Source organism: Theropithecus gelada, chromosome 4 (genome assembly GCF_003255815.1).
Source record: "Theropithecus gelada isolate Dixy chromosome 4, Tgel_1.0, whole genome shotgun sequence".
Classification (NCBI taxonomy): domain Eukaryota; kingdom Metazoa; phylum Chordata; class Mammalia; order Primates; family Cercopithecidae; genus Theropithecus; species Theropithecus gelada.
In genome coordinates, this window is record NC_037671.1 from 30,562,767 (window position 1) to 30,577,007 (window position 14,241).

The 14,241-nt window shown below is 42.4% G+C and overlaps 2 non-coding genes and 1 pseudogene across 3 annotated transcripts; 1 reads left to right on the plus strand and 2 right to left on the minus strand.

The window, feature by feature from the left end:
* Positions 1-647: 647 nt before the first annotated feature.
* Positions 648-721, plus strand: TRNAT-AGU. The gene has a single exon. It is a non-coding gene; the product is annotated as a tRNA-Thr (tRNA).
* A 1,800-nt stretch (positions 722-2,521) lies between these two features.
* On the minus strand, positions 2,522-2,594 carry TRNAV-CAC. Its single transcript has one exon. It is a non-coding gene; the product is annotated as a tRNA-Val (tRNA).
* A 7,444-nt stretch (positions 2,595-10,038) lies between these two features.
* On the minus strand, positions 10,039-11,627 carry LOC112623098 (annotated as a pseudogene). Its single transcript, XR_003119089.1, has one exon. The product of XR_003119089.1 is annotated as a Golgi pH regulator pseudogene (transcript).
* Positions 11,628-14,241: the final 2,614 nt, after the last annotated feature.

The window sequence follows — 14,241 nt, forward strand, 5'->3', positions numbered from 1 at the left end:
TTGAATAGGATTGTGTATCGAGATTATCCTATGTCTCCTCTGCCTGTAGTTGGGTGACAGGTAACTTGTATCTTAAGTACATAGATGTTCAAACTAAGTAGAACCTTATTTGAAAAAATTTACCCAAGGAATTTAATCTGCACCTTTACCTGATTTTGATAACGCCATCCTAGAGGTCGAGTTCATGTTGCAAAGGAGTCAGACATGGCCAGGGTGACTATATTTTGCATGCTGGACAGGCAGAATCATTGGGGGTCAAGTTAGAGAAAAATGTAGAGAGAGTGTTTTTCCTGATACCACTTACCCACTGCATGAACAAATGAAATGAAAGTTCATCAGAAGGCAAATTCACCGCTAAGCATATGAGATATAATTGTTCTCAGAAACCAAGCAAGTTCTCTACCTGGCCACCAGAGCTTATAGTCTGGAGGTGTTCTTGACATTTAGAGCAGTTTCCTAAAGGAAAACGGTCTTCTTAATTTAGGACCTATTCTTATTCTATAGCAAGAACATTATTCTCTGGTTTTGACTGACATCCAGAAATGTCGTATTGTGTTACTACAAAAAAATCAGTGAGGTAGAAACACTGACAGGCTGAGGTGTAAATTTTTATAAAATAATAAATTACCCCCACACAATACAGGTGAGGCTTCGTGGCTTAGCTGGTTAAAGCGCCTGTCTAGTAAACAGGAGATCCTGGGTTCAAATCCCAGCGAGGCCTCTTATTGTTTCCCCTAAACTTAGGTAAATTCTTGTTACTAGTTAAACCTGACTTGGATTTATACCTAATAATTTCTTCCCCTAAACTTAGGTAAATTCTTGTCACTAGTTAAACCTGACTTGGATTTATACCTAATAAAGCGGCAGACCTTGAATCTCGATGTCTGATGCACTTTGTAGAGAAACATGGTGATGGGTTGGAAATATTTACTATGAATTAGCTAAATCTATGCCAGAGACCAAACATCTAGAATTGAGATGCAATTTTCTACGTTTAAATTTTTGTAGCTACTTTTCGTATTTCTAAGGAACTTACAGCTTCACATAACAGTTTTGCTTTTAATACAATTCAAAAGGAAGGTAAGGAAGGAAATAAGACATATATATTGTATAAATTGAGTGTTGTGATAACTTCCTCCTTGCATGATTCTGAACTCTAGAATTTCACTGAATATATTGAAAAGTGGAGTAACATGACAACGTCGTGAGAGGATAAAAAGAACAATTAGTGAAACACCAAAAGAAAACACAAACAAAAACAAAAAACCTAACAAGAGACTGGAAGCAAATGAGACCTGAAATTGTGGATCATTTATTAGACAGATAAAAATAAAAGGATGGAAAAAATTAATCAAACCCTGGATACAGTGTTATGTTTTAGCTGCTCTTTAAAGAAAAAAAAATTATCAGTTATATCTTCAAGGTATCACATTCTACAAATGCCTTCCCTCATAACATTCCTTGTTGCAGTATCGTGCTCAGCTTTTTGCTTCTCCCCATAAGGAATGATTACATTGGATGATTACTCCTTTTGTGAGCATTTAGGAGAAAAACCAGTTACATAATTGATGAGTGCAGTGCGAAATGGAAATATTCCTTGTTTAAGAAAATTAGGAATTTCAAACCAGCAATAGCAGAGCATTAAATCAAGTGCCTGGCCTTGTGCAAATGCATAGGTCGCATGCCCATGAAGACAGTCCTTACTGGGAAGACGGTCCCGATTGGGAATGAGGTTATTTGTCAAAAGACTGGATTTTAGAGACACCTTAAAATGGGGTGAAATCTAAAGTGATAGTCAATGATATCAAGTACAGCTAGAAGGCTTGACAACTTAAAAGTACTAAATAGGGGCAAGGCACGGTGGCACTTTGGAAGGCTGAGGCGGCCAGATCACAAGGTCAGGAGTGTGAGACCAGCCTGGCCAATATGGTGAAACTGCGTCTCTACTAAAAATACAAAAAGTAGCCGGGCGTGGTGGCACATGCCTATAGTCTCAGCTACTTGGGAGGCTGAGGCAAGAGAATCGCTTGAACCCGGGAGGCGGAGGACAGCCACTGCACCCCAGCCTGGGCAACAGAGCGAGACTCTGTCTCAAAAAAAAAAAAAAAAAGAAACAAGGAAATGTTACAATATAAAAAGAATTCTTAAAGTCATCATTTTGTTAGTCTTCTCTAACAAAGTAACATTTATTATACAATTCAAGTTACTCTTCTCAAGACAACTCGACCTCCTTCCAAATCCCATCAAATAGCACCAGGCCGGGATCTTTCAACATAGATATATGCTCCTTCTTCCTTTAGCTTCCTGTTCTCTTTGGGCTCCCATGGGGCTCCCTCCTCTCTAAATCTGGTGTAGGAAGAGAGCAAGTCGCATTCGTAGTACTGAGTTACACAGTGTAAACAACTTACAGGCGGGTAGTAATTGATTCGAATGGACGGGGTTCCTAGAGGGGTCGCTGTAAATTTTAGGAAGACAAGCGTTCGCTATAAGTTTTAGGAACACAAAATTTAGTACAGGATACTGTTCCCGCCCGGTTTCGAGCCGGGGACCTTTCGCGTGTGAGGCGAATGTGATAACCACTACAATACGGAAACCCCTATTGAGGAAAGACAGCATCCTGCTGGATCTCATCAGGAATTCTCTGTTGATCATCCTTCCTAGAAATTTGTTTTCTTTCTATTCAAGTCAATGTCTACCATCGCATTTTAAAACTGCTACAAAATAAGCACCACACCGAGATTAGGAAATATCCAAAACCCAGAAATTGCTGAGTATTTGAGTTCTATGAGTCTTATACTAAAACTATAACCTCAGTAAGATAAATCTCAAACATCTTGGCGCTGACCAGATTTGACGTTTATTTACTTGACGTGATGACTGGAATTTGTCCTTCTGCTTACCTCAGAATTCCTTCTCACTCTCACCCAGCGTCAAAATCGTTGCAAAATTCTACTGAGCTTACATTCAGACTCTATAAAATGTCCTTCTCCTCTGTTGTTGATAGGTCCCTCGTTCAGGCCCTTTATATCTGTTCTTCACGACTCTCCGTAGCGATTCGAGGGTTGACTCTCTGAATCAATTCTCCACCGAGCTTAAAGTCCCAAGCTTCATTTCCCTTCATAAAGTTCCACAAACATAAACCTTTCTTCTTTCTTACATACACATTTTATAGACTTCTTTTTTTAAAGAGAGGTTCTAGATTCACAGCAAAACTTTGAGCAGAAGGTACAGAGATTTCCCATATACCCCCTGCTCCCGCACATGCATAGCTTCACCAAAATTTGCTGTTGTCAGTGTTCTGGACTTTAGCTCTTCTGATAGGTGTGTAGTGATATCACAGTGTTGTTTTAATGTGCATTTCCCTGATAACATATGATGCGGAATACCTTTTCTTTTTCTTTTTTTTTTTTTTTTTTTGAGACGGAGTCTCGCTCTGTCGCCCAGGCTGGAGTGCAGTGGCCGGCTCTCAGCTCACTGCAAGCTCCGCCTCCCGGGTTTACGCCATTCTCCTGCCTCAGCGTCCCGAGTAGCTGGGACTACAGGCGTCCGCCACCTCCCCGGCTGGTTTTTTGTATTTTTTAGTAGAGACGGGGTTTCACCGTGTTAGCCAGGATAGTCTCGATCTCCTGACCTCCTAATCCGCCCGTCTCGGCCTCCCAAAGTGCTGGGATTACAGGCTTGAGCCACCGCGCCCGGCCAACGGAACACCTTTTCATATGCTTATTTTTCATCTGTATATCTTGGTTGTTGACATGATTGTTAAGGTCTTTGGCCGTTTTTTTTTTTTTCATGAGGTTGTTTGTGTTCTTACTGTTGAATTTTAAGAGTTCTTTGTAGATTTCGAATAAGAGTACTTTATCTGGTATATCTTTAGCAAATATTTTCTCCTAGTGTGTGGCTTGTCTTTTCATTGTCTTGATGTTATAGTGTTTTTGAGCACTAGCATGTCTTTTTGGCTCTTTCTTAGAATTTCCATCTCTCTGCTTACATTGCCCATCTGTTCTTGCATGTCATCTTCTTTATACATTAGAGCCTTTCCCATCTTTCTTTTTTGAGACAGAGCCTCGCTTTCTCACCCAAGCTGCAGTGCAATGGCTCACTGCAATCTCTGCTTCACGGGTTCAATCAATTCTCATGCCTTAGCCTCCCGAGTAGCTGGGATTACAGACATGTACCACCAGGCCCGGCTAATTTTTTTTTTTTTGTATTTTTAGTAGAGACGGGGTTTCAACATGTTGGTCAGACTGGTCTGGAAGTCCTGGCCTTATGTGATCTGCCCACCTGAACCTCCCAAAGTGCTGGGATTACAGGTGTGAGCCACCTCGCCTGGCCAAAGTCCCTAGCATCTTAATCAGTTGTTTCAAATTTCTGGTCTGAGAATTCCAACATCCCTGTCATATCTGAGTCTGATTCTGATGCTTGCTCTGTCTCTTCTGTGCATTTTGCTTTTTATTGTGCCTTGTTATTTTTCCTTGATAGCAGGATATGTTCCACTGGGTAAAGTGAGGTGCTATAAGCAGGCCTTTAGTAATGTGGTGGAAAGGTGTTGGGGGAATAAAGCATTCTGTAGTCCCACAAGTAGGTCTCAGTCTGTTAGTGATCCTGTGTCTCTGGACTGTCAACTTTAAACATGCTTCCTAGTTTTCCCCCACTTTAGGTGGGACTAGATGGCTAGAGTGGGCTGGAGTTCGTTATTTCCCTTCCCGCAGAGCAGCTGGGCTCTGATAAAACCCCAGCAGGTTAGGCTGAGGTTAAATGGTTTCTCCTGAGGGCAGACCCTGTTAAGAGAACAAAATGCTTTGGCCTATTGCAAACTGGTTCTTGCCCACCTGCTACCAGAGGTAGAGGGGATTTTTCACCCATAGTCACTGTGACAATCTGGTCAAGCTCCTGAGGTAAAATTAACAAAATTGTGAGGTGAAGATGACTGAGTTCTGAGATTTTATCTCCTAGACTTGGCAATGTTGAGCCACCAACAATTTGCTAATTAGAGTTCAGATTTCCCTGCTCCAGCACTAGTTCACATGGTGTCTGTTCTGTGGGTTTCTGCTCTGGTAAGTTGTGATTCTCTGTATTTGTCTTTTCAATTTTGGAAGCAGTGGCTTGCCCTGTGACCTCATTTTTTCTGACAGACATAAGAAGAGCTGGGTTTTCAGTTTGTTCAGGTTTTACTTGTTTTTAGGACTTAGTGATGACTTGTAGCTTCTTACATGCCCAACTGGATACTATATGTATATAAATCTATAGCTTTCTCTCCAAGAACAGTGTTAGCAACTATCAATAAGTTTGGATATGTTGTACTTTATTATTTTTAGTTCAAACTATTTTCTAATTTCTCTTGTAATCTGTCTTTAACCCATAGGTTGTTTAGGAGTGTGATGTTATTTTCCCAAGCATTTGGGGATATTTTCCTTTGTTTCTGTTACTGACTTCTAGTTTAATTCTATATTGATTAGAGAACATTCTTATTACTTTTTTTTTTTTTAGATGGAATCTCACTCTATTGCCCAGGCTAAAGTACAGTGGTGTGATCTCAACTCACTGTAGCCTCTGCCTTCCAGGTTCAAGTGATTATCCTGCCTCAGCCTCCTGAGTAGCTGGGACTACTGGTGCGGGCCACCATGCCCCATTACCATCAGGTTTTAAAATTTTAAATTTTGAAATAATTATAGATTTACAGGCAATTACAAAGAAAGCAAAGAGAAGTTCCCTGTACCCGTAACTTAGTTCCCCCCAATGGCTACATCTTATATAACTATAGTACAATATTAAACCCAAGAATCTGACGTTGGTACAATGTTTGTATGTAGTTCTAGGTCATTTTATCATGTGTAGATTTGTGTAACTATCACTGGAAATCAGAAAAAAAGTTTCATCACCACAAAGATTTCCCTGTGGGTGCCACCACTTAATTAGTTACACTCACTTCCCATGCCAACCACCCCCGCACAACTAATATGTTCTTTTTTTTTCCTTTTTTTTGAGACAGTCTCACTCTGTTGCCCAGGCTGGAGTGCAGGGGCACAACCTCGGCTCACTGCAACCTCTGCCTCCCGGGTTCAAGCCATTCTCCTGCCTCAGCCTCCCAAGTAGCTGGGATTACAGGCACGTTCCACCACACCTGACTATTTTTTGTATTTTCAGTAGGCACAGGGTTTTACCATGTTGGCCAGGCTGTTCTTGAACTCCTGACTTCAGGTGATCCACCTACCTTGGCCTCCCAAAGTGCTGGGATTACAGGCATGAACCACTGTGCCAGGCCTAATGTGTTCTTAATCTCTGTTTTTTATTTTGTTTTTAGAATGTTATAGAAATAGGCCAGGTGTGGTGGCTCACACCTGTAATCCCTGCACTCTGGAAGGCTGAGGCAGGTGGATCACATGAGGCCAGGAGTGCAAGACCGGCCTGACCAACATGGTGAAACCCTATCTCTACTAAAAATACCAAATTAGCTAGCTGGTCGTGGTGGCTCACACCTGTAGTCCCAGCTTCTCGGGAGGGTGAGGCATGAGAACTGCTTGAACCCGGGAGGCAGAGGTTGCAGTGAGTGGAGATGGTGCCACTGTACTCCAGCCTGGGTGACAAAGCAAGATTCTGTCTTAAAAAAAAAAGGTTGGCCTTTTTCACAGCCTAATGCTCTTGAGATCCATCCAATTTGTTGTATCAACAGTTCCTGCCTTTTAATAGCTGAGTAGTTGTTTATTGTATGGATGTACCACAGTTTCTTTAACCATCTACCTATTGAGGTACATTTTAGTAGTGTGTTTTGCTATTATAAATAAAGGTGTTACAAATAATTGTGATAGATTTTTGTGTAGACATAAGTTTTCATATCATTTTGTGTTGTTATATATTATTGAATATATACAATATATATTGAATGCTACACATGTAGCATTCACATATTTCTGTTTTATAAAATGTCTCTGTTTTATCAGTATGAAATGCCTCCTTTTTTTTTTATTATGTCATGTCTCTATGGTAATACTCCTTGTCTTAAAATCTACACTTTATGTTAATACATATGTTTTACGTTAACTTTTTTATGGTTAGCCTTTGTGGTTTTTTTGGGGGGGCGTTGTTACTGTTTTTAACTTTATTTTATTTAATTTATTTAATTTATTTTTTGAGACTCACTCTCATAAATGGAGTGTAGTGGCGCGATTTTGGCTCACAGCAACCTCTGCCTCCTGGGTTCAAACAATTGTCATGCCTCAGCCTCCTGAGTAACTGGGACTATAGGGGTGGGCCACCACACCTGGCTAATTTTTGTATTTTTAGTAGAGACAGGGTTTCACCATTTTGGCCAAGCCGGTCTTGAACTCCTGGTCGCAAGTGTTCCACCTGCCTCAGCCTTGCAATGTTCTGGAATTACAGGTATGAGCCACCACACCCAGCCTAACCTTTGTGTTATATATCTTTATCCCTTTACTTTTTTTTTTTTTGAGACAGAGTCTCCCTCTGTCACCCAAGCTGGAGTGCAGTTGTGTGATCTCAGCTCACTGCAACCTTTGCCTCTTGGGTTCAAGCGATTCTTCTGCCTCAGCCTCCCAGGCAGCTGGGACTAAAGGCGTGTGCCACCACACCTGACTAATTTTTGTATTTTGAGTAGAGACGTGGTTTCACCATATTGGCCAGGCTGGTCTCTAACTCCTGACCTCGTGATCCGCCTCCCAAAGTGCTGGGATTACAGGCGTGAACCACTGCGCCCAGCCTATCCCTTTACTTTTCTAAACCATTTAATTTACATCCTTACATATTTTTAGGGCCTTTTAAAAATTGTGGTAAGATATACATAACATAAAATGTGTTATTTGAATTAGTTTTAAGTATACATTTCAGTAGAATTAAGTACATTCACATCATCGTGCAACCATCCCCATTATCCATCTCCAGAACTTTTTATCATCCAAAATTGAAACTCTGTATCCTTTCAATAATAACTCCCCATTTCTCTCCACTTTCCTAGCTCTTGGTAACTACTCTTTCTGTCTCTATGAATTTTACTATTGTGGAAATCATATATTTGTCCTTTATGTTTGGCTTATTTCACTTTGAATAATGTTCTCACTCTTTATTCATATATCATGTATCAGCTTGTATCAAAATTTTACTCCTTTTTAGGCTTTCTGAATAGTCAACAGGTAGAATCAACCAAAATCAATAATGCAAGTGAATCAATAATGCCAGTGAAACACTGGCATGCAAGTTTCTTTTTAAAATTTTAATATTTTAAATTTATTTTATTTATTTTTTGAGACAGGCGATTACCCATGCTGGAGTGCAGTGGCACAATCATGGCTCCCCGCAGCCTTGACTTCCCGGGCTCCAGTGATCCTCCCACCCACACCCAGCTAATTTTTGTATTCTTGGTAGAGACGGGGTTTGGCCATATTGCCTGGGCTGGTCTCAAACTACTTGGCTCAAGTGATCCTCCTGTCTCAGCCTCCCAGAGTGTCGGGATTACAGGCATGAGCCACAGGGCCAGCTGGTATGCTTTTAATTTCACTTTCTTGCCTACTTTCTGTGGCTAGAACTGACAACACTATGCTGAATAGTGTGGTGAATATGGGCATTTTTGTCTTTTGCTGATCTTGGAAAAAAAGCTTTAGTCTTTCAGTACTTTTTTTTTCTTTCTTTTTTTTTTTTTTTTTAATTAAGAGGGTGTCTCACTCTGTCGCCCAGGCTTGAGTACAGTGGTGAGATCTCAGCTCACTGCAACCTCTGCCTCCCAGGTTCAAGTGATTCTCGTGCCTCAGCCTCCTGAGTAGCTGGGACTACAGGCGCACGCCATGCCCGGCTAATTTTTTTTGTATTTTCAGTAGTGATGGGGTTTTGCCATGTTGGCCAGGCTGGTTTCAACTCCTGACCTCAGGTGACCCGCCTGTCTCCGACTCCCAAAGTGCTGGGATTACAGGCATGAGCCACTGTGCTCGGCCAGCCCTTCACTATTGAATATGATGTTAGTTGAAAGTTAATCATAAGTAGCCTTTATGATGCTAAGGAAGTTTTCTTCTATTTCTAGTTCATTGGGTGGGTTTTTTTTGGTTGTTTGTTTTTTACGAAAGGGTGTGGGATTTTGTCAAATGCTTTTTCAGTATCAATGGAGGTGATTATGTAATTTTTTTCCATTCTGTTAATGGGGTATATATTACATTGACTGATACTTATATGTTGAATTATCCTCACATTCCAGGAATAAATCCTACTTTTTCATAGTATATAATCTTCTTAACATATTGCTAGCCAGGCATGGTGGCTCACGCCTGTAATCCTAGCACTTTGGGAGGCCAAGTCAGCGGATTGCCTGAGCTCAGGAGTTCACAACCAGCTTGGGCAACACAGTGAAGCCCCGTTTTTACTAAAATACAAAAAATTAGCCGGATGTGGCAGTGTGTGCCTTTAGTCCCAGCTACTCGGGAGGCTGAGACAGGAGAATTGCTTGAATCTGGGAGGTGGAGGTTGCAGTGAGCCGAGATTGCGCCACTACACTCCAGCCTGGGTGGTAGAGCGAGACTCCCTCTCAAAAAACAAAAACAAACCCAAAAACATTGCTAACTTTAGTTTGCTAGTAATTTGTGGAGAAGTTTTGTATCGTACTGCTTCAGTATCCTTACTAGTAATAGGTCTATTCAGATTTTTTATTTCTTTGTAATTACATTTTAATAGATTGTTTTTAGGAGCTTATCCACTTCATCTAGATTATCCAATTTGCTGGCATACAATTGCTCACAATATTCTCTTATAATCCTTTTGATTTCTGTAAATTTGTAATGTTTCTTCTTTCTTTTCTTTTCCTTCCTTCCTTCCTTCCCTTTCTTTCTCTTTATTTTTTTCATTACAATCTCTGATTTTAATGACAGTCAATCTCAAGGGAAAGCTATGACCACCTCCAAGGGAAACTTAAAATGGATATCCTATGTGTTTGGCCCAGCTACCATTAGACATCTCTTGCCCCAGAGTTCCAGTGTATTTTTTCCTTCTAGTTTTTTGGTTCCTTTCTGCCATTGCACCAGCCTCAGGTCCACATAGGATGCTCTCTGCTGAGTATTGCCTTGAGTTACTTCTCCCTCTCATGTTCTAGCTGATGCTACTCATGATCACAGTATCACCTGAGTAGGAAAGAGGATGCTAGAGGTAAAAAATGCTACCACAGCATTTTGTTTGTTTATAAAATGTTAGTCCCTTGTCCCCTCCATTTTTTCCTCTCTCATATCCAAATTTTGAGACCACTGGCCTCTAACAGTCTGTAGTAGGCCTAAGTTCAAGGTGTCATATGCTTCTCTGGTGCCTGTTTGTGAGCCAAATAGAGAAACACTATGCTAGAGAGAGTGCTGACCAGGAAGATCACATCAAACCAATGGGGACAGAAATTGAACTGCAGTTCTCCAGGGACTTCAGTAATTATGGTGCAGTATTCTAGAGGCATATTCATTCGGATCAGCAGCGCAGAGGAGACAAAGTACATGCCCATTATCTGTGCTAATAGCAGGACATTGACACTGGAGGACTTACTGCTAGAGATGGCATAAAATAACTTGGTATGAGTGATCAGCAGTCCTCTGATGGATGTGGCGATGATTATTCCAACAACAATGGAGGAAATGTGTTGGGACCAAAACTTCAGATCACACTGGATTCCCAGATAATTCACAGTGATCTCAATGACTCTTGTGACAGGATCCATTTTCCCAACTCGATCAAAAACAATATTGGTTGTTGCCATGAAAAATTTCCAAACACAGTAAACAGAGAAAAAGTAACCCAGAAAATTAAAATATTTCCCTTTGAAGGTTTTGGAGTATTCTGTTCTCTCCTTGGTAGCATACAGATCAGCTGTTTCCAGAAAAAGCTGCCTGCTTAGTTCTTCCAAAGCATCCACTTCCTATTGAATAAGTGGTAATACTTTTTATCATTCCCCAGAACCCTGATGATTTGTTATGTACCTCCCCCTTCTGGAACATTGTTCTCTGTGCCATTGCCATCCTTTTCTTTTTGGTTATGATCATATCCATGGTTTGGAGCAGTCACTATTCTAGGGCTAGAATATCTGTGTCAGTCACATTCCTGAGGAAGTAAGACATGAAAGTGTATGGGCAGTAGACAGCACCAAATCCAGCAAGGAGAGCCGTGAGAGTAACTCCAATCACACCAACCCAGCTGATGAACTGTTCTATGGATAAGATCCCATGTTTTGGGCTGAGAATGGGAAAGGAATCTCCTAGTTTCCAGAAGAAATAGCTAAAGGTCAACCACAAGAGACAGGAAAAAAGCAGTTGTTGTTTATGCACTAAGACAGAGGAGATAAAAGTAGTCGGATGTTGCCCACAACAAAATAGCCAGTGTAAAAACGCACCATGAAAACCAGGATCAGCAGAATTACACACAGGTTCATTTTCCAGTGAAAATAACGAGAGCTGCTACTCAATACTCCTAAGATTTCAAACGTGATGAGCTCAAACATAGTGCAAGAAAATGCAAACATCACAGAGAAGGTCACCCGTGCAACATACTGACGCACCTCATAGTTCTTAAACAATTGGCCCATGAAGAAAAGCCACCCAAATTAAAAAAAAAAAAAAAAAAAGTATCTGGGAGGTAATCATGATGCTGGAATCTATCAGGAAGCCTATGGTGAAGTGTAGGGAGGGCTCCTGCCTCCATTTCCCACTTCCAAGGCCGCGGCTCCCTGGGGCCACCGGCCTCTCACACAGCCGGCATTCGCCCAGGTGCCGCCTGCGGCTCGTCAACCCGACGCCATCAAGCTGCGCCTCAGCCAGCCAATCAACGGCTATGTCCTGAGCTTCCCGCCTCGGGTTCAGCGTAGGTAGAGCAGACACCTCCACTTTCATTTCTGATTTTAGTCTTTTGAGTCTTCTCTCTTCTTTTTTTTTTTTTTTTTTTTTTTGAGACAGAGTCTCACTCTGCTTCCCAGACTTCAGTGGCGCGATTTCGGCTCACTGCAGCCTCTGCCTCCTGGGTTCAGACGATTCTCCTGCCTCAGTATCCTGAGTAGCTGGGATTACAGGCGCCGCCACTATGCTCCGCCAACTTTTGTATTTTTAGTAGAGACGGGGAGCTCGCCATGTTGGCCAGGCTGGTCTCGAACTCCTGACCTCAGGTGATCGCCCACCTTGGCCTCCCAAAGTGGTACGATTACAGGCGTGAGCCACTGCGCCCGGCCCTCTCTTCTGTTTTTTTGGTTTATTTAGCTAAATATTTGTCAATTTTGGTGAACTTTTCAAATAACCAACTTTTGGTTTCATTGATTTTCTATATTGTTTCCAGCCTGTCCTTTCCAATGGCCTGCTTTTCCTGACAGCCTGCCCTATGGATTTAGCACTTACTAGCCAGGTCCACAGTTGCATAAGCCAATTCCTTAAAAAAAAAAAAAAAAACCTCTCATATATAAATATTCACCTGGATGATTCTCCACAAACCGAATAAACCCAGCCTACCACCACGCAACTCAAGAGCACTCCAAGTTCCTTTCCACTACTGTGACTCACCCCCTTCAACCAGTGCAAAGGCAAGGTCTTGCTTTGTAGTCCAGGCTGCAGGGCAGTGGCGTAATCAACTCACTTGAACTCCTGGGCTAAAGTAATCCTCCCGCCTCAGCATAAGCCACTAAAGGCCAGCTAATTTTTAATTTTTTTTTTTTTTTTTGTAGAGATGGGGTCTTACTGTGTTGCCAGGGCTGGCTTCTGACTCCAGGACTGGCTTCTAACTCCTTGGCTCAAGTGATCCTTCTGCCTCAACTAACTAAAGTGTTGGGATTGCAGGCGTGAGCCACTGCGCACCAGATCGCTGAAGCTGGGTTGCATAGACATAGCTCCCTTTTTTTTTTTTTTTTTTTTTCTTGAAACGGAGTTTCCCTCTTTGTTGCCCAGACTGGAGTGCAGTGACGCGATCACGGCTCACTGCAGCCTCCGCCTCCCGGGCTCAAGCGATTCTCCTGTCTCAGCCTCCCGAATAGCTGGGATTACAGGCGCCCGCCACCACGCCTGGCTAATTTTTGTATTTTTAGTAGAGACGGAGTTTTACCATGTTGATCAGATTGTTCTTGAACTCCTGATCTCAAGTGATCCACCTGCCTCGGCCTCCCAAAGTGCTGGGATTACAGGCGTGAGCCAACGCGCCCGGCCAGCTCCTTCTGTTCTGACATCTTCCAGAGTATTTTTTTTCTGTCGTATAGAGGTTACTATTTTGCCTAACAAGCAAAAGGTTTTGGGATCAAAAATATGATGCCTTTTCTTTTAGTCATGTTGCTTCTGTGAGTCTCTGTTTGAACCGATAGAATCTTTGCATATTATTAAGCATAAACACGGAAAGACTTTTTGTATTCTCTCCTTGATCTTGAGTCATCTCAGGAACCTTTGTCCCTTCTTTGTCCTGAGCTATGTTGTTGAACCCTGAATCCATTACCCTCTTTACTTTTTTTTTTTAGATAGAGTCTCACCTTGTTGCCACGGTTGGAGTGCAGTGGAGCGATCTCGGCCCACTGCACCCTTCTCCTCCCGGGTTCAAGCGATTTTCCTGCCTCAGCCTCCTGGGATTACAGGCGCGTGCCACCACGCCCAGATAATTAGTAGAGACCTGTTTTCGCCATGTTGGCCAGGCTCGTCTTGAACTCGTGACCTCAGATGATTCGTCTGCCTCAGCCTCCCAAAGTGCTGGGATTACAGGCACGAGCCACCGCGCCCGGCCGCTCCCTTTCTTTTTACTCTGTGTTTGTCTGCATGCTTTGAGAGGCCCAGGTGGTGCCTACCGGAGTAGGTGCCAATGTGCAGGATCCCGTCTGTGCAATGCAGGTGAGTCTGGCTTCCTTGGAGTCCCGAGAGCAGACCTTTGTCAACAGTTTTCTGCAGTTTCCTTGGGGATCTCGAAAAAGGAACAGGGCTCCGTTTTGAGCAAAGTGGGGAACTGGACATTCTTTACCCTGAATGACAGAAAGGAGTTTTCAAGAAATAGATACGTGGCAACCTCATGTGGATGTGTGAATTGATACTTAGAAACTGTCAAGGCTTTAAAGAAATTATATCCCGGCCGGGTGGGGTGGCTCGTGCCTATAATCCCAGCACTTTGGGAGGCCAAGACAGGCAGATCACAAGGTCAGGAGTTCAAGACCAGCCTGGTCAACATGGTGAAACCCCGTCTGTAGTAAAAATACAGAAAACAGTTAGCTGGACGTGGTGGTAGTCTCCTGTAGTCCCAGCTACTCGGGAGGCTGAGGCAGGAGAC